Source organism: Amphiura filiformis, unplaced genomic scaffold, assembly GCF_039555335.1.
Source record: "Amphiura filiformis unplaced genomic scaffold, Afil_fr2py scaffold_136, whole genome shotgun sequence".
NCBI lineage: Eukaryota > Metazoa > Echinodermata > Ophiuroidea > Amphilepidida > Amphiuridae > Amphiura > Amphiura filiformis.
In genome coordinates, this window is record NW_027305600.1 from 53977 (window position 1) to 79836 (window position 25860).

A 25860-nucleotide genomic window follows, 5' to 3' on the forward strand; every position below is an offset into this window, starting at 1 on the left:
AAATGATTTTCCCTCATGTAGGGTCTTCAGAAAATTAAATGTGTAAAAAAACTTGTTCAAATCAAAATTTCCGAATATCCCTTTAAAACCATCGGTCATGAGTCCAGCTGCGGGCCTTCTAGACAGACTAGTGGTGTACGTGCAATTTGATCGCTCGTAAAAATCACGGGAGCTAGTGCAAACAGGTGCAACCGGAACCGCAGAGCCAGGCAGAGCACAAGTTTACGCAAGATCTCTGACAAACATCGCAACAACCGTAACGCGTAAGTATTGCAGCTAGTGTGTTATGCATTTATATCAGTGATTTTTTACTTATATTAGTGAATTAAACGATAATTTTATATTTTGAAATACATCCCGGCGAACGGCTGTGAATGATGTTAGATAATGTCGGCTATCATACAGTACAGTAAGCCAAAGAATTATAAACTCAGGCCATCTGTGCTCAGGCTAAGACTCCGGGCTAAGACTATCGGTAGGTAACAGTTGCATAGGCGTAGATCCCGGGGGGTGGTCCATACAATCATCCCCCAATGTTGAGACTTGTATATGGGTTTCTGACCAAATTAACCTTATAATTATTTGGTATACCAATAATTGGAACTCACGGCTCCAACCGTCGGAGTTCTATGTGTAGGCATGTGCTGCCGCGATTGTGCATTCATCACCATTCACATAGGCTACATAGTCGTGGAGTGGACTTTTCGCTGCTCATAAAAATCGCTCAAAAATCGTCTTTTTAAATATTTCTTTGGACAAAAGCTGATGCATAGAATAACTTAGTAGGCCTATAGCAATCACAGATGACATACATCAGTAACACAGGTTTCTAAAGCGAGTATTTTACCAGATAGGCCTATACTAAGGGGTGGTGCAATAATTATGTGTAGGCCTACCCCCGGGGTGGTGAATTATAAGGGGGGGCAAAGATTTTTGGCAGGCCAAAAGGGGGGGCAAGCATTTTTGGCAGGTCAAAAGGGGGGGGGTCAAGCGTTTTTTGGCACGTCGAAAGGGGGGGGCAAGCAATTTTGGGTACCGTTTCTACATTAGGCTACGCCCTAAAAAGGCGTAGGAAAACGTTAGGAACACGTTCAAATATGCAAAATTTCCTGCTCGCTGCCCTCGCATTATATGATAAGACAACTTAAGGTTTTAAATTCGGGTTCCCCAAAATCTTGCATGTGTAAGGGGGGAAAAGGTTTTTGGCACGTCGAAAGGGGGGGGCAAAGATTTTTTGGCACGGCCAAAGGGGGGGCAAGAGATTTTTGGCAGACCATTTTGAGAATTCACCACCCCGGGGTACACATAATTATTGCACCACCCCTAATGCAAACTTGCCAAAATAAAACCCTAGCACCCTACGGGTAGGCCTACCTACAACTTGAGAACAAGTCCTCAAACGTTCGAAATTTGTAGTTACCATTTTAGCCCTAAAATTGCAAAACTTCCCGCGCTACGCGTGAATTTATCCCACTATTACACCATATTTAATCAGTTTAGCTTCAAAATGGCAAAATTTTCGCGCGCATTTGTTCAATAAGCTTAATCTGTCGCCAAAAGTGTTGGATTCACTATAGTTCAAGAAAGTTTTTCCAACCTCATCCCCCCATGTCAAAAAGAAATCTACGTCACGACCAGAACTTTGTGTTCACCCCTGTAGGCCTATATCGTAAGTAAAGACAAATATGTCAAAATTAAAACAAGCAGCCATTCTTATTTGTTGAAATAGGTTGAGAATTAAAGAAATGGTGAATCTAAAACCTAATGAAGAAACAAAGTCAAAAATTGCACTTTTGAGTTCAAATCAATGAAAGCACGACGGTAGTTTTAACATGCTTATGCTAATTTTAAAAAAGCACAGCGCTTGTTCTCTTGTTCATGAATGCTTTGTGTAAAAATCAAATGCACCGGGGGGCACTTCAATATGAAATGGATATTATAGGTGTAGGGCTGGCACTTTCGCAGTAAGGGGCATTCAGTGGGAGCAAAATGTAAAAAATATGGGGCCGGTCATTGGGTGAGAGCATGATTTTTGGCATTTGGTGAGAGCAAAATGTAAAAAATATATGGGGTCATTGGGTGAGAGCATGATTTTTGCCGGGGATTTTTGGCATTCGGTGAGAGCAAAATGTAAAAAATATGGGGTCAATTGGGTGAGAACATGACCTTTTTTAAATGGAACCTTTGGGTGAGAGCCGAATCGGCGCCACAGAAACCTCGAACATCGAATTTCAAATTCCTTTGTTTTCGTTTTCAAAATAAGTAACAAAATCAGTGATAAATGATTTTTGTAAGGCCGTGTAAAATTAATATTTTGGTTCTCGTCCCTCCCTCCTCAATTTCTGGGATTTGTCAGATTTTTTTTTTTTTTTAGATTTTTCAATTTTTAAGACTTTGGAATGATTTATGAAATCTTCATACATATGAATAAGTTTATTAGAGAACAAGCATCACTTCCAAGTCTTTTTGTGGTACTCTCTAGGGGTTTATCCCTCAGAATCTCACATTTGAAAAAAAAAAAAAAAGGGCCTCATCGTTTCCTCGAACACTTAGAAGAAAACCGAAAACTACTGACAAAAATAATTTTACATTGAAAAAAAAAAACAAAAAAAAAAAAACACCTCCCTCCCTCATCAATTCATGAAAATCCTCTGGACGAGAACCAAAACATTAATTTTATACGGCCTAAGTTGTGTTCCATAGCTGGAATACAGCCAGATTGTATACTGTAAACCTGTAATTACAGACTACAGAGAGTACAGGGATCTATACAATGATTTTGGGGAGGGGGTGTTTCTGTTAGAAAGGATAAAATTCAAATTGAGAAAAATTCTATTGGATATAGGTTAAAATACTTTGGTGGGCAGGGGTGGGGGTTGGAGAATATGAAGGGGGTCTGGAAAAGTTTAACAGAGATAAAGGGGGACTTAGGTTGTTTCTGATTTTTTTCAGTACTGGAGTCAAACTCCACCCTATCCAGCTGAGTGGGGAGACCGTGGGAGCCCCAGTACAGCAGGGTCTGAGTATTTTAAGCCCATTTCGGCATTGGGGCTATTGCACATTAAGTGTACACTTCAGTCTCAAAGAGGGCCGAAATTAGAAGTCATTTTAAAAATTTATAAAAATTCTATGGTTTTTAAAACTTCATGATGTACAAAATTCAATTCCAAAATATCAGATCGTGGGCTAAAGCTTCAATGGGAAAATGCATGGCATTGGAGAGGACATTTAACAAAATAACATTGACCACTTCAGTGATATGTAATTCAAATAAATTGTATGGGTCATAATTATTTGCATTTGTTTACATTGTTCATTCAGATGAATACACATTTTTTAATCATTCTACATGACTTTTTGCTGAACCATGAAATGGTCTCAGCCTATATGAGTGAATGTTACTAGCTTACTAGCTTACTGACTAACCATTTGGTCTGAAATGGACATATCTCTAAATGCCACAAAGGTATGACGTCATGAGTAATGTCATATGAAAGAGGAAAACATAAAGAGGTCATCCAGGGGTCACAGGGGTCAAAAAAGGTCATTTTAACCGAAAATGCTCCAATGAGCTTAAATTTAAATTTAAGGTCATTAAGGGGTCATAAAGGGGTCAAAGGTCAAGTTTTCCAAAATGCTCCGGTTGAGCTGAAATTTAAACGCAATGATCCTGATGACATTCTAAACATGTTGAAAATATTTTTAAATTCATTTAAGGTAATGGGCAATACAGAGGTCAAAAGTCAAGTTTTCAAGATATATTAAAACGGCAATTAATGAAACAATCTTATTAAATTTAATACTATCCAGCACAGTATTGCTGCTGATCAGATCGTCACAGTCATCCGCCTAACTTACCTCGTGCCCTAGCAAAGGGCACAGTTGCTCTAGTTTATTTTAAATTCTTTACTTTTCCTCTTTTATTAACACCACTCGGGCGGCCAAACCTTCGTAGCATTTCGAGATTATGTCCATTACAGACTCCGGGTGGCAGTGGTATAGGCCTACCACAATATACTGCCAAAGCAACATGGTTCAGCTATGGTGCGGTTATCGCTCTAGTTTTGTTAAAAAATTAAAGTGCGAGCTTCTGTAAATCCAGATGCAAGTTAAACGATTGTTAAAAAAAACATGAAACTCTTACTTTATTATAACACTAGATTCTCTAACTATCACTTTTCTTATCATAAATATTAATTCTCATGTGTTTTAATTAAATATTGTCAAATGCCCATATTTTTCAGTATAACTTGTGTTTTCTGAGCTTTCCAACGTATGGGTGTCTGGAGAGGACATTTTGTTTTTAACAAACAGTTTTTCACTTTTTTTCACTGATATTTTCTTGTATTTTATTTTTAATGTAGGCTCCCTTTAGATGTGTTGTCATTAACTTGTCAATATCTAAGATGAAACATTCACTTGAAATAAAAGTACATGTATGCTTTTTGTGAGCTGTTAAGGACAACTGTTTTTGGTTGTTCTGGAGAGGACATTGGCTACTTGTAGTATTGTGATTAAAAACTAATGCCTTGCCTTGTTAGAGGGAAGGAGAAGGTTAATTTTGTCAAAAGAAAGTCAAACATTTACCCTTGGTTTTGTGTCAATTGCAGATTTACCCATGTTCTGGAGAGGACACATTTTTAACACAAATTCAAGACACCAAAACTGTCAGGTTGTGATATTTAATACAAATATCCTCAGAAGTCAGAACTAATTGTTAGCAAGTTTTGGCAGAAACTACCAATTTAGTTTCAATTTTGATAGTACTTGTTTTGGAGAGGACATCCATTTTGCTGTTTAACACAGAAGCTACATAAACAAAAATGGTCATAATTTTCACAATACTGGACCAATTTGTGCCGAATAACTTGCATCGTATTGTGTATGCTTCATTCTTTGTTACCAAAGCAATAACTACCAAGTAGGCATATTTTATATTCCTAAGAAATCATTCACAAGACATTCAAAATATGAAATGAGACTCCAGAAATGTGTTAAAATTTAAAATGCACGTAAATGCAAAAATCTGATATAAAAAATTGTCAGAATTGAATGAAAATGCTCCTGTAGCTTCTCCTACATACCACCCATCTAATGAAATCACCTACATTTATATTTATATAATGTTCCATATTGCACACATAAATAACGTGAAATAGCCCATTATAAAAATTGGAAAAACATTTTGCACTTCGTTTATTTTAAGTAGACCTACAGGCATTTTTTCGAAGCCAGTCATCGGAACAATTTTGTTCCCCTTGGAATTTTGCCTAGAGGGTATTAGGGCTGTGCAATAATTATGCATACCCAAAGTAGTGAATTTTCAAAATGGTCTGCCAAAATTGCTTGCCCCCCCCCCCTTTTGACATGTCTAATAAGGCCAAAAAAAAATTGTTGTGTTCCCCTCACCCGACCGGTCCGATTTTTGAAAATTCTGGAAAAGTTTTTTAGTGTACAAAAGAATACCGACCCTAATTTTTTTTTTTTTTCAGATTTCAAATTCAGATTTTTTTTTTTTTTAAGTCAGATTTTTAACATTTTCAGTCACAACAAAAGTGCATCTTCAACAATTCTTTGGCATTTTAAATGCTCATGCTTTAATTTTTTGTTGAAAATTTAGTGTACAATACTGTTAGCCACTCATTGTAACCTTAAAATAGTAGAAATAGCATGTTATAAAATAAAAAAATATAATTAAAAAAATAAAAATTCCGACCGTCCAGTCCTCTTGATTTTTGCCTTGTGAGGGCAACACAACAATTTTTTTTTTGGCCTAATATTTGCCCCCTCTCTTCTTTCGACATACCAATAACTATTTGCCCCGCTTTACACATGCCAGATTTTTGAGAACCCCAATTAGAAACCTTTCTAATATCATAGGACGTCATCGATCTTTTGGTTTGTTCCCTCATGTGATGATTGTTCAAATTACATTGCTGTATATTGCATAGCTGATATTTGTTTACATCATGTACATGTATAATTGTAAAGTTTGAAATGAATGTTGTAAAGGTATTAAAAATGCCCATGAACAGACTGTTTAACACATGGTATGTACATGTACGAAAATATTTCTGTTGTATATATGTTGAGGGTCATTTTATTATTATTTATCATTTGAAGCAAACATATGGCAAATGTTAAAATAATTTTAATGAAATGTCATGGCCTTGCCAATAAAAACAAAAGATTTGATGTTTTAAATTATTTGAAACCTAAAAATGCTGATATATTGTATGCAAGATCACCTGGTAAAAAAAATGTTGACCTCTCCATCAAGTTGGAATGGACTAGAGTCTGTCACTTCAGTTACTCAAATTCTCATCCATCAGTACCCATACAGAGATGCCAATTTAAGGGTATACAATGTATTGTTGGTCAAAGCAGCAACAAAAAAATGTTGTTCACAGCATCTTGCGAATGGTAGGCTAGTGAGCTTTAGCAAAAATTGCATTGCTCAATTCATAGCGAGCGTGTAGAAGAATTCAAATATTACATATACTTTTGTAGGTACTGTGGTTCTTGAGTTATGTTGTAAAGAGAGCTGAAACAACAACACTTTTGTAAAACGTACATAACTCATTAATAACAATAAATTAAGCAAGTTTTCAAAGTATATGATTTGTAGAATGAACATTTCCAAAACACCAAAGTATTATTTTTCAATAATATATTGATTCAGATAATGAAAATCGATTTTTTTTTTTTTTGCTTCAACCAACAACACCTCGTATACCCTTAATGACCAATTTGATCATAAGTTAAAGTTGACAGCAATGGAAATTATGGGGTTATTGATATTAGTTGTCAATCAATATATGAATACAACATAGAAATTACAATGGCATTAAACTAAATATTTATTGTTATCTATTCAATGTGATGTGACTGCAACATGGGTCATATGCAACCTAAGAATTACATGGCATTGAACCAAAGATTTATTGTTATAATTCAATAAATAGCAGTTCAACGTTACTGTAACATAGGTCAAATCAAATGCAACCTAGGAATTACATGGCATTGAACCAAAGATTTATTGTGATAATTCAATAAATAGCAGTTCAATGTTACTGTAACATAGGTCATATGCAACCTAGGAATTACATGGCATTGAACCAAAGATTTATTGTGATAATTCAAAATAGCAGTTCATTGTTTCTGTAACATAGGTCATATGCAACCTAGGAATTACATGGCATTGAACCAAATATTTATTGTTATAATTCAATAAATAGCAGTTCAATGTTACTGTAACATAGGTCATATGCAACCTAGGAATTACATGGCATTGAACCAAAGATTTATTGTGATAATTCAATAAATAGCAGTTCAATGTTACTGTAACATAGGTCATATGCAACCTAGGAATTACATGGCATTGAACCAAAGATTTATTGTGATAATTCAAAATAGCAGTTCATTGTTTCTGTAACATAGGTCATATGCAACCTAGGAATTACATGGCATTGAACCAAAGATTTGTTGTGATAATTCAATAAATAGCAGTTCAATGTTACTGTAACATAGGTCAAATCAAATGCAACCTAGGAATTACATGGCATTGAACCAAAGATTTATTGTTTTAATTCAATAAATAGCAGTTCATTGTTTCTGTAACATAGGTCATATGCAACCTAGGAATTACATGGCATTGAACCAAAGATTTATTGTGATAATTCATGTAGCATTTCATTGTTTCTCTAACATAGGTCATATGCAACCCAGGAATTACATGGCATTAAACCAAAGATTTATAGTCGTAATTCAATAAATAGCAGTTCAATGTTTACTGTAACAATACATAGATCAAATGCAACCTAGGAATTACATGGCATCAAGCCAAAGATTTAAAGGGATTTAGAGGAGGAGCATGTGTGACCGAGTGGATAAGGCATTTGGCTCATAATCCTTAGGTTGCGAGTTCGAACCCCACTTAAATTCTAGCAATTTGACCTGCAGGTCACCATTAGAGTTTGAAATAAAACCTTCCTTTTATCAATAGGTATCAATAGGAGTTAATGTATTGACCTAATTTCCTTGGGAAACAAACATCCCAATAATGTAAACATCTACATAAAAATCAGGGCATTATTTAAAGCTTACCCCTGTAGAGGTCAGAACGGCTATGAGGTCATACGCGCTCAGAGGGAGATAGTCAAACTATTTCCCTGGGAGATAGTACTTCGAATAGTACTCTGTTCCCTCATTAATCAGCTTTTTGACTGCTTTGCAAAATAGCAAAACTATTTTTGTCACATGATACTCGTTTTTAATGAAGGATATAATTTGTACTAATTTGACCTCAGATGACCCCTGGTGACCCCGAAATGACCTTCCAAAAATTTGGCTTTAAATGTTAACAGTACCCACCAAGTCTCATGCCCATACGCCAGTTTTGAGTAATTTTGACTTCAAATGACCCCAAATTACCCCAAAATGACCTTTATAATATGACCTCAGATGACCTCTGGGTGACCTTGGGTAACCTTGACTCACTAACCAATACAAACATGTTCTGCCTGGGGTCAAGATGCACCCACTCACCAAGTTTGAGGAATGTGCAACCCCTATAGTTTCTGAGAAAAGAGGCGGGCAGACAAACACACATACAGACAAACAGATTCTGGTGAAGTATAGTATGATGAGGAATGCATTGGTGTTTCCCTCTAAATTTTCACCTCTGTTTTAAATAGGTTCCATTGATCCATATTAAATTTGTGGATGTATTTTTCAAAACTTACCCCTTAGACAGGTAACAACTCCAAAATTAAACTGAGTGCTAAACATTGTGGTTAAAAGCTGGACATATGTTCTTAGATACATTGTATAGGTGTGTAGGAATGCAAAAATACCAAAAGTGTCTAAAATCTTGTGTCTTTTGTATGGTCACCAGTTTAGGTCAAAGGTCATCATGGTCATAATGATTTAAAATGTTAAAGTTGCTCCAATCATGCTATGTGATACCTCAAACTCTTCCTCTCATCATAAGGAACAAAAACGTCAATTGTCATATTTCTTTAGGATGCACACTTCAGGGATTATGATGTCAAATAGATCAAAGGTTAATGACCTTAAATTACATACGAGGGGCGGTCAATAAGTTCATAGAACAAGGTACTTGAAAGAGTTCTGGCTAAATTCCTTCTATCTCACTCTTGAACAAGGTCACTGCATACCTTTGTTTCATCAGAAAATGGGATGATCAATATGTGTAAGCAAGGTTTTTGTATTTTGTTTGTCTAAATGAATAATTTGAGACGAGTTTTGAACGAATCGGAGCATTTTCAAAATTTGAATAATAATGTAAGAGGTCATTGAGCTTTGATCTATTTGATGTCATAATCCCTGAACTATGCATCTTACAGAAATATGAAAACTTGTCTTTGACCACTGTGTTAAACAAATTGATAATAAATTCTAGCTAGTGACACAAAGAATGTGCATGCCCAGTCTTGTCTACTCTGTCCCCTTAATTTTAGTTACACTGCCTGAATAGGTGTACATGGATATGTACATTTAAACTTTGAAGACTTTTACATTTTGTGTTACTTTTTGATTTAATATGCACCAGTGTTATGAAATGATGTAGCTACAAATAATTTACCTGTAGGCTGTAAAGACAAAGTAATATTTAAATCAAATTCATTTGCATTTGCTTAACCTGACAGAAATGGCCAGGAAGAAACAAGGAAATTAATTGGTCTTATGCACAATTCAAGTACTTCTAAACCCCAACCCCGGGGAATTGATGGGGCTTGTAATTTTTGGACTTATTACAAACATGTACACTGTAGGCTTAATGTTTTATTTACATGCCCAATTATCTTGTTGTTTGATCATAATGTGTGATTTGCACCATTGTAATGACTATTGGTGTACATAAATGCCCTGTGAAAGACTAAGCCTGCTGTGCTTTAATTACAGTAAAATTGAACATTTATAATAAAACCGGGTCTCGATCCCCGGTTTTATTCTGAGCTCACTGATCAAGTGCTGAATAAACACATCGCATGCGTGTGTTAATCATTGATCAGTGACATGCCGTATACACTGTATGCGTACCGCTATTCGTCTTCATACATCACATCAGCTGCGTGTAGTTTTGCCAATAATCATGATAATCATACAATTGGCGATTTTATACACACATTGTAAAAGCTGTCCGTCTTGACTTGACGTATAATCTGTGTGCAATTCGTCTTACGTCTTCTTTGTTCGTCCTAGCTGTGTAAAACTACGAAAATATTCATGACAATATATTACGTTCGGCGAACTGATACACGCATTATAGACGCTGCAATGAAATAGCAATTTTCTTCGTTTTACCTCATTTGTTTGGCTCGAAATGAAAAGGGGACAATGTGATCAGTAGCTATCAGTGAAAACTACCATTTTAGTCCATTCTTTATGCAAATCACATATTTTTGCTTTAATTTAAAATTCACAAAAAAACGGAATGTGTACAGTTTGTACACTGAATAACAAGAATAGGCATAAGTAATAGCAATTAATCTGACTATCTAAAAGTATTCCCTATAATTATCTATAAGGTTAAGGGATCTAAAATGAGCGTTTATTGTGTTTCGACAGTATTTTTTGTGGGACATGAGTGTACCTCAGACCTATCGAATTGCATTATGAATACGAAGCATGTCTTTCTGATATCAAATAATTTTCATTTTTTGAAAATGACAATATAATACCAATTTTAGGACAAATTATAAAAAATTGATATTTTTCAAATTTTTGATATATAACAGTCCTCGAAGTAAACTATATAAATCTAATGATATATTCTTAAAGTGTATGTAGCAGGGAGGAAAAGCCGACGGTCAATTGAAAATTTTGACCTTTCATATTGAAGATATGGATTTTTTTCCCAAAAAGACCTAATTTTATTTGGTGTTTTGGGAAAAAAATCCATATCTTCAATACGAAAGGTCAAAATTTTCAATTGATCGTCGGCTTTTCATCCCACCTACATATACACTTTTAAGTATAAATCATCAGATTTATAAAGTTTACTTCAAGTACTGTTAAATATCAAAATATCAATTTTAATGATTTGCCATAAAATGTGTATTAAATTGCGAATTTCAAAAATCAAAATTATTTGATATCAGAATGACATTCTTCGTATTCAGAATGCAATTCGATACGTCTGATGTGCTCTAATGTCCCACAATAAATACTGTCCAAACGTTCATACCCCAGCCCTTAACTTATTTTGCATAAAACCAACAAAGAATCATTCTTTTGCCCAGGACCACTTTTTGAATGGTGTATAAACTGACACAAAAATACTAATATTTAGAGTGAAAATTGACATTTACAGTGACGGTAAATTTGTTAGAGAGAAAAACATAATTGCAATTTTAAATTAAATGTTGTCATATGATGGTATTTTGTGCAATATGTCATTTTATTCAAATGTAGATGATGTTAACATGTACAAACACATTGTGTAATAATTATTTCAAATTAAGTGCATGTTTTAAATTAAAAAGCACAGAATGACAGGCAAGTACATGATCATCTGTTTGTTGAATGCCATTACAACAAATACTAGATTCCATATATAGAAAGTTGTGACAGCATGTGAGGAATTCAAATCTGCAGTTTTTCCAAACGTCTTGGTCATATGAATGTTACTTTCAAATGAATGTCAAGCTAAGGCTATATTATACAGTACGGCAGCAATGCAAATTTGGTTAATTTTCTTTATTTTTCCATTTGAAAAGATAATGCCTTCAAAAAATCGAAAGAGAAAAGAGCAGAGAAGAGAGAAGAGACAGGAGGAGAAGAGACAGATAGAGTTGGACAAGAAAAGACGGGAGTCTCCAAATACTAGCCTTTGTGCTACCCATCATACTAGCCTTTGTGCTTCCAATAACTCTAGCCTTCGTGCTACCCATCATACTAGCCTTTGTGCTACCAATGACTTAAGCTTTCATGCTACCCATGACTCTAGCCTTTGTGCTACCAATGACTCTAGCCTTTGTGCTACCCATGAATCTAGCCTTTGTGCTACCCATGAATCTAGCCTTTGTGCTACCCATGAATCTAGCCTTTGTGCTACCCATGAATCTAGCCTTTGTGCTACCCATGAATCTAGCCTTTGTGCTACCCATGAATCTAGCCTTTGTGCTACTCACAACTGTAGCCTTTGTACTACCCATGACTCTAGCCTAAGTGCTACCCATACTTCTAGCCTTTGTGCTACCCATACTTCTAGCATTTGTGCTACCCGTGACTCTAGCCTTCGTGCTACCCATACTTCTAGCCTTTGTCCTACCCATACTTCTAGCCTTGGTGCTACCCATACTTCTAGCCTTTGTGCTACCCATACATCTAACTCTGATGCTACTGAAGACTCCCAAAATACTAGCCTATGTGCTACTCAGAATATCTATCAAAATGTGACAGAAAATGATAGTCAAGATACTACTCATATCACTCAAAATTGTAGTATACCTTTATGTGCTACTCAAAATAGTCAAACAAGTGACCACGATGCTGCTCAAATGGAACAGCCTGGTTGCTCTTCATGGTCCAATGATACACATTTCCGCCAAGAAAAAGAACAAACTCGATTCCAAAAATGGTATGCAACTTTGCCTCAGTCAACGAAACAAGACAAGCAGGCATCACAACGACAGTACTATAGAAGCAATAAATCTAAGATTCTGCAGAAAAAGCAGTCTGACTATCAAAAACCAGAAACACGCCAGAAGATTCTGCAGAAAAAGCAGTCTGACTACCAACAACCAAAAACAAGAATGAAGAAGCTGCAACAAATACGGTCCAAGTATCAAAATCCAGAAACATGCAAGAAGATACTGCAGAAAAAGCAGTCTGACTATCAAAAACCAGAAACACGCAAGAAGATTCTGCAGAAAAAGCAGTCTGACTATCAAAAACCAGAAACACGCAAGAAGATACTGCAGAAAATGCAGTCTGACTATCAAAAACCAGAAACACGCAAGAAGATACTGCAGAAAAAGCAGTCTGCTTATCAAAAACCAGAAACACGCAAGAAGATACTGCAGAAAAAGCAGTCTGACTATCAAAAACCAGAAACACGCAAGAAGATACTGCAGAAAAAGCAGTCTGACTATCAAAAACCAGAAACACGCAAGAAGATACTGCAGAAAAAGCAGTCTGACTATCAAAAACCAGAAACACGCAAGAAGATTCTGCAGAAAAAGCAGTCTGACTATCAAAAACCAGAAACAAGAGCACAAAAACTTGACAGTATGCGTCAGAATTATAAAAAACCAGCAAATAAATCCAAAAAAATCACTAATGTAATGGAGAAGAGATCTGCTGCAAGAGCAAATATCCATCAAGTTATCAGAAATTTCAAGCGCCAATGCATGACACAAAAACCCACTTACACTTGCATTATATGCAAACGCCTGTGGTTTAGAACTCAGGTTTTGCCCTTCATGAAAACAAAATATCCCAGAGAAAGTCTGCTTAAAGCGATGCTACCAACTACTACATTTTCAGAATTGCCTGAAGATGCATGGATTTGTAAAACATGTAATGAGAACATCAAGAAAGGTATTCTGCCACGTTTAGCAGAAGCAAACAAGCTAGCACTGGCACCACAACCACCAGAACTATCTCAATTGAATACACTAGAGAGACACTTAATATCTCCTGTGATTCCCTTCATGAAATTAATCCCTTTGATTAAGGGATGTCAGAAGGGGATCCATGGTCAAGTTGTATGTGTAAAAGCTGACATTGATAAAACAGCCAAATCACTTCCAAGACTTCCTAATGATGAATCTCTGATAAGAGTCAAATTGAAGCGCAAATTGGATTACAAAGGCCACCACTTGTATCAACATGTTACTCCTGCCAAAGTAAGATCAGCACTCAATATCCTTAAAGACATCAATCCTATCTTTGAGGAGATAGAAATTGATCATGATGATGAACTAGAAAGAACTAATGATCCAATAGTAGCAACTAATGCAACCAATGAATTACTTGCAGACAATGAGGAAGACTCATCTGACTCAGAATCTGCATATAATGCTGATACAGAACCTGAAACAGACACTGAAGACAGTAATGAAACTGTTCCAAATGATGATGTCACTAACACATCTGCACCTCTTGACTCATTCTTGCAACCAGTTGATTTTGCTCAATACATTGCAGATCACACTGATGACTCAATACTGTGTCTTGCGCCTGCTGAAGGCAATAGACCTCTTGGAGTACTGAATATGGAAGCTGAATCGTTTCCCGTACAATTTCCAAACGGAAAAAACACTTACAATGAAGAAAGAATGCCAAAAGTTTCACCTTGTAGATACTTCAATGCAAGGCTGTTTTCTAGCGATAACCGCTTTGCAAGTGATCCACAATATATATTCTTTGCTCAATATGCAACAGAACTGAATCAGATAATGTCTAAAATATCCATAGCAATGAGACAAGGACACACAAAGACTGCCAATGGCAAAGATATCACACCACCTATGCTGACAAACCCAGCACAAGTGAAGCAATTATTACACAGAGATGACGGCTATCGATATATGGCTCAAATAAGGGGCACCCCAGCTTACTGGGAGAGAACCCTCAAAGATCTATTTGCAATGATACGCCAACTTGGAATACCAACTTGGTTTGTCACTTTCAGTGCTGCCGATCGAAGGTGGTGTGAAATTGACAATGCCATCCGTGAATTACACGGCAAACCACCAATGACACCTGAAGAACACAAAAATATGACCTGGGATGAACACTGTGAAAACATAATGAAAGATCCTGTATGTGCTACCAGGATGTTTCAGCAAAGAGTCCTAAACCTGATCACACAAGTAATCCAATCTGAAGCTAAACCAATTGGCAAAGTAGTAGATTATTTCTACCGTACTGAATTCCAACAGAGAGGCTGGCCTCACATCCATATGCTGGCATGGGTGGAGGATGCTCCCAAATTAGACCAAGATAATGATGAAAAACTGGTAGAATTCATCGACGAATACGTCGCATGTAATTTACCTCCTGAAAGTGATCCAGAGCTTCATGAAATTGTAACCAGTGTACAAACTCACAGCAAAAATCACACTAAATCATGCAGGAAAACTGGCAAAATATGCCGATTTAACTTTCCCAAGCCACCAACTGAACGCACATTGATTTGCAGACCAAATCTTCCTGATGAATCCCAAAATGCTGTAGAAACAGCCAAAGAAAAACTCAAGGAAGTCTGGAATGTTCTTTCAGACCCTGAAACTGAATTTAACAGCACTACTCAACTGCTCAATGCAGCAAATATCTCACAGAAAGAACTGGAAGAATCTCTTGAGTTACTTTCTAAATCAACAACTGTATACCTAAAACGAAAGCCTAATGATGTCTGGATTAACAACTATAACCCACATCTATTGCGGGCATGGAATGGCAATATGGATATCCAATATGTTTTGGATGCTTACAGTTGCACAATGTACATTGTGTCTTACATTAGCAAAGCAGAACGTGAAATGGGTGATCTGCTCAAAAATGCATCAAAAGAAGCTAGAGAAGGAAACAGTGAGGCAATCACTGAACTTCGAAAGCTCGGAAGTGTGTACTTGACACATCGAGAAGTACCAGTCATGGAATGCATCTACAGAGTCTGTAGTATGCCTCTGAAAAAATCCACAAGAAAAGTCATATTTATCCAAACAGATCCAAATGGACAAAGAATCTCACTGCCACTGGAAAGTCTGAAAAATATGTCTGAAAATGACCAAGTATGGATGCCAAATATGCTTGACAAATACTACGCAAGACCTCAAACATCCAAATTCAGTGATGTTTGCTTGGCAACATTTGCTTCCAGATATCATATGCAATCAAAGAAAGATGATAATAATGACAGCACAAATGAATATGAATTACAGGATGATCTAGGTGTTCTTAAGGAACGCAAGCAGAGACCTGCCATTATTCGCTATCCAAAGGTACAATTGAAAAAGGACCCAGAGAGGTACTATATGAATATCATAAGACTATACTTGCCACACCGTGATATCAGGCTCAAGCCTGCTCAATTTGAGACCTATCAGTCATATTACATGACCGGTAGCGTAGATACAAAGAATGGCAGAAAATCTGTTCATGAAATTGTCACTGAAAACATGGCACAATATGAAACTGCAAATGAGCAACTCGATGAAGCCTGGCAAGCCATGCAAGAAGCAGGAAACTTGCAAGATGCATGGGCTGCTTTGGCACCACAAGCAGAACAACAACGTCTTGATGATCTCCAAAACAAGAATCGCCTAGATTCTGATGATGAGTTTGATCAAATAGAAATTCCAGAATTGCAGCCAAACATAGCACATGCATCAAATCAAGCCACATACCCAATATCTGTGGAGACCTGTATTCCAGGGCTCACAAATGACCAAATCACAGCCATGTTCAGAACACTCAATGACAAACAGCAGCAAGTGTTCAAACATGTACACCAGTGGTGTATCAAGAAAGTAAACGGTGAAAATCCAGAACCATTTCGTATATTCCTCTCCGGAGGAGCAGGTACTGGCAAATCACACGTCATCAAATGTATAAGATATCATGCTCAAAAGCTTTTTGCACCACTCGCTGAATCACCTGATGATACAACAGTGCTAGTTGTCGCACACATGGGCACTGCTGCCTTCAACATAGAAGGACAAACAATATGTTCAACATTCAATTACAGTACACAAGCTCCAAATAACTACAGACCTCTGTGCGAAGACACACTAAACACACTAAGATCTAAACTGCAACACGTTCAAATTCTCATCATAGATGAGATCTCAATGGTCAGTAAGAAACAACTCAGGTACATCCATGGTAGATTACAGCAAATAAAACGTGCCTCAAATAGCTCATACTTTGGAAATGTATCTGTACTAGCAGTTGGGGATTTTTATCAAATTCCTCCTGTGAAAGCAGGTACTCCTTTATGTGTGCCAGATAAGAACCCTCTACAAGAGCTATGGAATACAAACTTCCAACATTGGGAACTCACAGAAATTATGCGTCAGCGTGATGACCTCACGTTTGCGCAGCTTCTAAATCGCCTCCGTGTACACAAACGAGAGGATCCAATAGATCAAACAGATGATGAAATTCTGAAATCTCGCATTATTAATGCAGATGCCAATGTCAAACCACCATCAGAAGCCTTGCACTTGTATGCATACAATGTAGATGTAGACAAGCACAATTTATCCATGCTAGAATCTTTGCCAAATGCAGCAATAACAGTCATGGCTCTAGATATTGTACAAGCAGCTGGTCAAAGTTACCGCAAGAAAGAACCATACAAATCAGAAGATACCAGTTTGGTGCCTGAATTACAACTTGCTGTTGGAGCTAAAGTCATGCTCACTGCAAATTTGGATGTGTCTGATGGTCTCTGTAATGGAGTCACTGGCACTATCAAAGCCATTCAACCAAATGATGCAAACGACCAACCTACTGCTGTATATGTCCACTTTTACCATGTAAAAGTTGGATCAAATGCAAGACAAAAGAACCCTCTACCACCACCACACAATGAATGTGTTGCCATAAAGCCACATAAAGTTACATTTGTACCAAACGGTTCAAATTCTACTGTCATTCGCCAACAATATCCTCTCAAACTTGCCTGGGCCATGACAATACACAAGGTCCAAGGTCAAACTACTGAACAAGTAGTCATTTCACTCAAAAATGCAAGAGCAGCTATGGGTTATGTGGCACTTAGCCGTGTCACTAGTCTCAGTGGGCTCTTCCTCGAAGACTATAATCCACAAAAAATATTTTGTGATGAAACAATTGCACAGCATATAGCTACAATGTCTGCATGTGATATGTCTCAATCAAACCCACTACTTCACATAGACCAGAAGAAGCACTTCATAATTGCTCATCACAATATTCAAAGCCTGTCGAAGCATTATGAAGACCTCCAAAGCAACTTTGAATTCCGCAAAGCGGACATAATCTGTCTTTCAGAAACTTGGCTCAATACAAGTCACAATCTGGTGAACTATCACCTCCCGAATTATCACCTTGTTGCCATTGCAAAACCACAAGATTTAGCAAGAGGCCGAGGTGTTGCTATGTATGTCAGAAGCTCTATTAATTACTACCAAGTACCACTCGAAGTCAATGAATGTGATGTCTTAGCAGTAAGAACCGCTGGTTCCCCATCAATACTTGCCATAACAGTGTACAAGCCTATCAATACAAATGCTGCTGCATTCAGTGAAGTTATTGCCAACATATGCACACAAATTGCAATTCTAGATGTTGACTATACTGTCATCCTAGGAGACTTCAATCATGATCTCAAACAGAATGCTCCAATTCGACCACTTCAGCAATATAACCAACTGATCAATATGCCTACCACAGCCAAAGGCACTCTACTAGACCATATCTATATTAAGCCAACTCCACAGCACTACAAAGCATATGTATTATCCTCATATTATAGCTATCATGAACCTACTGCTGTTGCCATAAAATTTAGAGAGAAGTTATAAAACTTCCATCTTCTACAAAATAAAAGAAAAAGTGCTGTTGCTCCAAGACAACCCAAGAAAATTGAAGCATTTTAGCTTTCTAAAATTGACTGATTTTAAGATCTCACACATATTTCTAAACTTATCATTGCTCCAAGACAACCCAAGAAAAGTGAAGCATTTTAGCTTTCTAAAATTGACTGATTTTAAGATCTCACACATATTCCTAAACTTATCATTGCTCCAAGACAACCCAAGAAAATTGAAGCATTTTAGCTTTCTAAAATTGACTGATTTTAAGATCTCACACATATTTCTAAACTTATCATTGCTCCAAGACAACCCAAGAAAATTGAAGCATTTTAGCTTTCTAAAATTGACTGATTTTAAGATCTCACACATATTTCTAAACTTATCATTGCATGTAACAGCATCATATCTACTCATGAAAATAAATTTGCTGTTGCTCCAAGATAACCCATCAAAAATTAATCATTTTAGCTTTCTACTCATGACATGGCATTTGCATGTAAATGAACGACCATCCTGTTGTACCTTCTCACTGGTAAAAATGTTGAACCTAATGACTTGTTGAATTGGTAACAAGCACACCAAGATGGCAAGCAGAGGTACGTGTGAATAATGGAATGGTATTTCTATCAATAATATAACAACAAAAAAAGTATATGGCTACAAAAACATGTTGTTTCCTCTTTGAACAATTATAGATTCACTTTTTGCAGTCCTGATATTAAGTGATTTCATATTGCTTGTAAATAAAATGTATTCGTGAAATATATCTTTTGAAAAAATGGATCATCATTTTTTGTTTATAAATATATTTTCCTGGATTTCTCAAATAACAAAACCAACACATTTCCAAATTTATGTAGCAACTTTTTTTTTGCATTCAAAATACTACCAAATTGCTAAAATATGCACCATTTTGCTATACAATGCCAGCTTATGCCCTGATCAAACTTAATTTAGCCAAGCCAGACTTAAAAGGGCATTTCGTGATCCATAGCCTCATCCCTCCACTTTTCTCAAAAAAAGTTAAGATTTTTATATCACTGGAAACCTATAATGTTTATGTACAAAATATTTCTTGCAGATTAATTCGTTTAGCAAAGATATTGCGAAATTTGATACAACGTATTGTCTATGGAGCAGTGTAATACACATACTCATGCATAACTCGCAAACGCAATATCGGAATCAACTGAAAGTTTGGGAGTATGCTTTTTTCGTGGATATGTACTGACAAATGTCATAAAAAGAGGATGCTAGGATCACGAAATACTCCTTTAACTTTTGCAAACAAAACAAAAAACACCTCGGTGCTCACAATAGGTACCAATATTATTGTACTTTTATTTCACTACACACACGTCTAATTACAGAAAAGTGGTTACTAATGCTCCGAAATAAATTTATGAACATTTTATGCTTTCCTATTTATAATACTTTGATTAAATAAAAACATGTTTCTATGATGTACAGCTAAAAAGTGATCTATACAAATGTATGTCAGAACTTGCATTTTGAGTAATTAACATTTTAAAATTCAATCTCTATACCATTGCAATTCGTAACCATTTTAATATTTCGTCGGCCGTATCACATACTGACGTATTCGACATTTTTAAAATTTTTGAGAAAATTGGTATATTAGTTTGTTATGTTCTACTCTATATATTCACCAAAAACCATGCCTCAAAGTAGCTTAATTAGTAAGATATTAATTAATTTAATTTTGACGTATTTACAAAACCTTGAAATGTCTGTATCACATAACGACGTATTTGCCGATCACCTATACTGCGCAAGCCCAGTATGTCGTATCTGCAATTTGAAGGATTTGCCGTTTCACATACTGACGTATTTGCGCGACGTATTTGCGCGACTTTGTCATTACACGATAAAATCGCTGTTTTGTCCTTTTCACATACTGACGTATTTGCGCAACTGTTTCACATACTGACGTATTTGCGCGACGTATTTGTCATTTGAACAGCGAAATTGTCATTAGTCCTTTTCACATAGTGACGTATTTTATTTAATATTGTTTTTTGCAGAATAAGTTATGCTCTGATAGTAATAAGTGAATTATATTGAAAATATAGTATATTCGCTTTACTGCTAACCTGGTTTTAATCGACAATAATGTTTTAATCAAGATTATGAAGCAAATGAAAATCTCTAAATTTTCAACTTCGATTTTCTCGAAATGCGTATTTTGCAAATACGTCAGTATGTGATGCGGCCGACGATTTATTGCAATGTGAGTAATTAGCGGCCTTTTAAAATTCAATCTTTCTTTACCATTGCAATTCGTAACCATTTATTTATTCATATAGGTCTTCATGGTTTAGTGTATTGGAAACAAGAACCCTGCGAAGTAACACCACTACAAATCTGCAATGTGAAGTTGGCACAAAGTTGACTCTAATACCACTCCTAACAAGACTACAGGTTAGTAAAGCAGGTTATAATTGTAGACCTGAGCTGCAGAAATTCCCAAGTCGTATTTTTGGCAGTTTTAATGTTGCTGAGGATCAGAAAATATAATGTAAACTTTTTTTAAAAACCAAATTCAAAAATTGTACCTACTTTTTTAAGGGGGGTAACTTTAACTTTGGTATCATCACTGATCCAAGCTGCAGAAATGCCTTTAGAAGTCCATCGGTGTTTTTATTCGTTTTACCTAACTGCCTATTCATTTCAATTAAAAACAGACTTGTAATGAATGTATATTCAAACTGGTTTTAAATAACAAAATAAGCTGTTCTTTAGCTATATACAATAATGATGAGTGGTGAGAATTGGGAGTTCGATTTAGAGTTACTTAAATCAAAGAATAATTCATATAAACTAACAAACAAAATGTTTACAACTGTGACTGAATTATCCATGATGGTGACAAGTAAATATCGAGTTATCAGTAACGAAAGTACAATAACCTTGAGACAATTTTTAATTACTTCAAAATTATTGCTCATTTCACAGCATCTCCACTTTGAGCATGAGAAAAAAAATGAGAGAGCGAACCACCCTTAAGAAGATCCAGATGGAGACACCATAACTCTCCAGCCAGTTTGTCTACACCCTCCACAAACATAACAAGAAATCCATCCATGAGCTGTATGTATGAAAGAGCCATCACATGTCCATTGTACTTCGAGAGTTGCAATAATAATGAGCCCAAGGTTAACCTGATCAAGTAAGTTTAAAAGTCAACTTTCCGAGTCAACTTCACAGTTCAAAGGTCAAACTGTTAAGATAATCGCATCTAAAACTGATAGGACCAGCAGTTGAAAGGTGAAACTGTTAAGATAGAAGTTTAAGATAGAAGCTTGTTACAATAATCTCATCAAGAGCAATCAAATGCCCATTGTACAATGAGAGTGGCCAGAATAATGAACCTAATAAAGTTGAGGATGTCAAGAAATTAGTAACTATATTTTCAGTAGCATATATGCAAGGACAAAGTTTCAAAACCCCAATAAGCATGTACAATCATAGACTGATCTGTGCATGTCTTGGGTACTAATAACTCATTCTTTACAAGGTGAAATCAAATTTTGTGAAATTTAGGTTTTTAAACCATGTCATTAGGCATATACTGTCAGCTTGATAGGTTCACACTTGAAAATTGATTTGTTAACAATTTACAGAAATAGAAACAAAATATAGTGACAATTAAATTTTACTCTCTATTCCTCTATAAAGTCTATGGTACTTTAGTCCATACGAAATACTTTAGAACTAAATGTACCACAAGTGCAAAATTGCATACGCATTGTACTTTTCTTATATTCCTGATACAGGACCTTCGTCTACGATACCCTTGTCCAGTGCGGCACCTAGGAATGCTTCCGTACCATCAACACCGCCATCATCAGTGGTAAGGTCAGCAAGCCAGTCGTCGACTTTGTCATTTACACATATGGCCATGCGTGACTACATGTATCCAATTGTGACACTGATTCAAAAGAGTCTACGTATTGCCTTCTACATCTGCATCCAGTCAACTTTCTTACCACTTAACATCATGATCAACAACTACTGGAACAAAAATGAGGAATTATTCAGGATGGAGCGCAGAGTAAGGAAGTATAAGTGAAAAATCATTTATTTTTAATACAGGTATAATTGTACCAGCAGACATGCTGTTAGAAGTCACCTCTGAAGGACTAGTGCCTTGACAATATGGAGTGTATAATACAAAGTGTGTATAAGCATGTTTGTATCTTCATTAGCATTACCGGTTCACATTAAGGTATAATAGAACATTCATTTTTTTAATGAGCCCTGATAGAGCCAAAAACAAAAATGTTTCATTGTCCATAAATCCCTTTTAAGCTGTAGTGCCCATCAGATTAAAAAACAAAAAAAAAAAAAAAAAAAAACATTTTAAAACCTTTTTTTACAATTTCCAAAAATTTTAAATTTTAAATAATGACTTAAAAGTCATTATTATTATTTTTAATGGCCACTATCTTCATCGACTTGCCAAAAAAAATCTCCAGAAGGCCACAACAAATTTTTTGTTTGTGAAGCATACATGAATATTTTTCAGTATTATGAGCAAGATTTTTAACACAAATTTCCACATACGTAAATGCCAGCTGGTGATAACAATCACTGACCATCCAGGATTTGAACCTACGACCTTCAGATCACTGTACCGATGCTCTACCAAGAGAGCTAATAAGTTAGATGGAGAAGAGCAATGATGTTATTATCGATAGGCCTTCAGTTCAATACCTATCCTCTAACATCTTATCATCCAAGAAGCTTACATGTATATCATTCAATAATTAATCGTTACCCATTTGTTTAAGTATAAAATATCACCACTTGATAACAAATCTAAGGTAAATCTGGGTTATTTTGCCACTGTTATAGCGTGATATTACTATTTAGCTGTCATTCAGACCTTTTTCCAGTAACCGGCAAAAGATATCTGATACCTAACGGCAACCAATGAGCGGTTTATCATGAAAGCAGCACACCCAAGTTAATAAAAATAAGTCTCCAAATGCAGGCTGAAATCGCTATCTATCTGCTAACTTTGCTATACATGTTTCTAGTAGGCCCTCTATGATAAGATTGCACCTTGCAATTTGGCGGATGAATTCGTTAGAGAACAAAAACATTAAAATTACATCAACATTATACTCCAGAATGTTGCAAAGTAGCAGGAATATAATTTCCAAAGTCTACTCTTTGAAAACAAACAAATTACTGATGTTTAACCAATTCTAATAAAGCCATTCTGACCTACTAAAAAGCCTGCAAACACAATTAAAATTATAATTAGCATGGCTGGATTTTTTTTATTCTAGGCTGCAAATATAAGTTTTACTCCTTTTCTTTATAAGGGGATGTGTAGCCTAGCGGTAACAATCTTGACTCGTAATCCAACGATCCAGGGTTTCAATCACAATGCTGCCGGGATTCAATTAGAGAAAATGTACAATAAAGCAATAGAGAGTTCCCGTGTTTTGGGTTACCCGCCATCTTGGAGGGAAACCTAAACTCCGTTTACAATTTTCAGAATACCAACACTCGCGCAATAATTAGCAAATGTTATTTTGTAGAATGTAGCACCAATAGGGTCATTGACCAAATCAAAGGAATGAGGAATACGGCGGTGCGAATCACGTTATAAACACTATTGTAGTCCGTTCCGCTTGAAAACATGGGAACTCTCTATATGACTGATCATCATACACTCTATTGTACATTCGATAATTGGCCCGTTTCCTTCACACAACAACAGTCCAAATGAACTTGAGTAACCTGGATTGGTTATGGCAAAAGATGCAACAGAGCCTCAAAGAAAAAAGATTTCTTCAGTACCTTAGAGGCGCTTGAAAATACCAGGAGGTTTCCTGAAGTTCTTAATGATTTTTATTTCCTACCCTCTAAGAATGTAGTACATCATGATATACAAATTTTTTAATTTCAAAAATTATTAATATCGATATATATAAATTTTATTAATATCAAATTATATTAATTGCAAATTAATGAATTGGAGCAAAATTACTTGACAGAGCAAAATAACCCAAATTTGCCCTACAAATGTTTATTATTGTTGAAAATTATTAATTAAGACTTCAACACTACTTGTTTATTTCGCTTACCGGGAGCGCTTATTGTTGTTATTGTGTCAATCAAACAACTTGCAATCCTATTTTTCAGTTGAGTGTTTCCATTTTTGTTTCGCCTGATAAAGTACATGTAAGAGACTATGTAATCACTTTTTCGTATAGCTGAATGTATGTGTGGCGGTATGTGTGTGTGGTTGTATATGTGACATTTTTGGTTAATGTTTTGGTTATCTTCGGACGATTTATTTGGGACCGCTGTGCCTATTTTTTACTTTTGCTACCCAAAGTAACCACTACCACCGATTTACGAACCTGTTCTATCACATGACATCGCCAGCTCGTCGTGTGACAACCCAGATCAATAAAACCAATTCCATCAGTTTGAAAAAGACAGTCGTTGTGTCCGAAGCTCACATAAGTGAACAATTTTAGTTGTATGTTATGGTTTAAACTCTACCAAAAAGTAATCACGAAAGCAGGTGGTCGTAAAAGCACACAAGACTCGTGATTCGAGAACCGCCTTGTTCCATAGTGTGTTTCCTGTCTTATATTGTCTATAATTAAAACAATCAAATTATTCACTCCAGCAGTTAAGATATGGGAAGCAAAGACGTACAACAATACCCCCCTAAAGATAGTTTATACTTCCAGTTATAGTTGCCACTATATAACCATGTTTATGTGCACCATCTAAAACGTTTTTGGTGGTAAATTTTACTTAAAGGCTCATTCAGTGATCCCAGTGAAAGTGTAAAAAAATCGAAATTATTTATAAATTGCTAAAAGTTAAAAATTGTAATTAACATTTTTGAAATGAAACATTTGATTAAAGAACAAAGAAAACAGCAGTATTGACAATGTTGAAGCCCTATTCAAATACATAATTTCTCTTTTGAAGTACAGAAATTACAGATTCATGTAAAATGTCTTCTTTTGTCTTTAATACCACAGCCTTTGACTTAACCACTAGCAGGCTATGTTAACACATCTATGACACTAACAAAGGTGCCAAAATCTAAATTTTGAAAATATTTACGGTCCTTCAGATGAGCAAATCACTGAATAGGCATTGTACTCATGTATGATGCAATATTTTTTATTATTTTTTATTCATAATCGGTAATATAATATTTCTCTGCCATTTAATCTGTTAAGATACTACTTGCAAATTGTATGTCTTGCAATACCGTACCAACTTGTTTTGAGCTCAACAC

General features: G+C 35.8%; 1 long non-coding RNA gene across 2 annotated transcripts; it reads left to right on the forward strand.

Moving 5' to 3' along the window:
* Positions 1-202: 202 nt before the first annotated feature.
* On the forward strand, positions 203-22987 carry LOC140145104 (uncharacterized). 2 transcript variants are annotated; one of them, XR_011857986.1, is made up of 4 exons: positions 203-263; positions 20885-20999; positions 21534-21747; positions 22355-22987. It is a non-coding gene; the product is annotated as an uncharacterized lncRNA (long non-coding RNA). The 2 variants fall into 2 exon arrangements; XR_011857985.1 differs by having other exon boundaries at positions 238-256.
* Positions 22988-25860: the final 2873 nt, after the last annotated feature.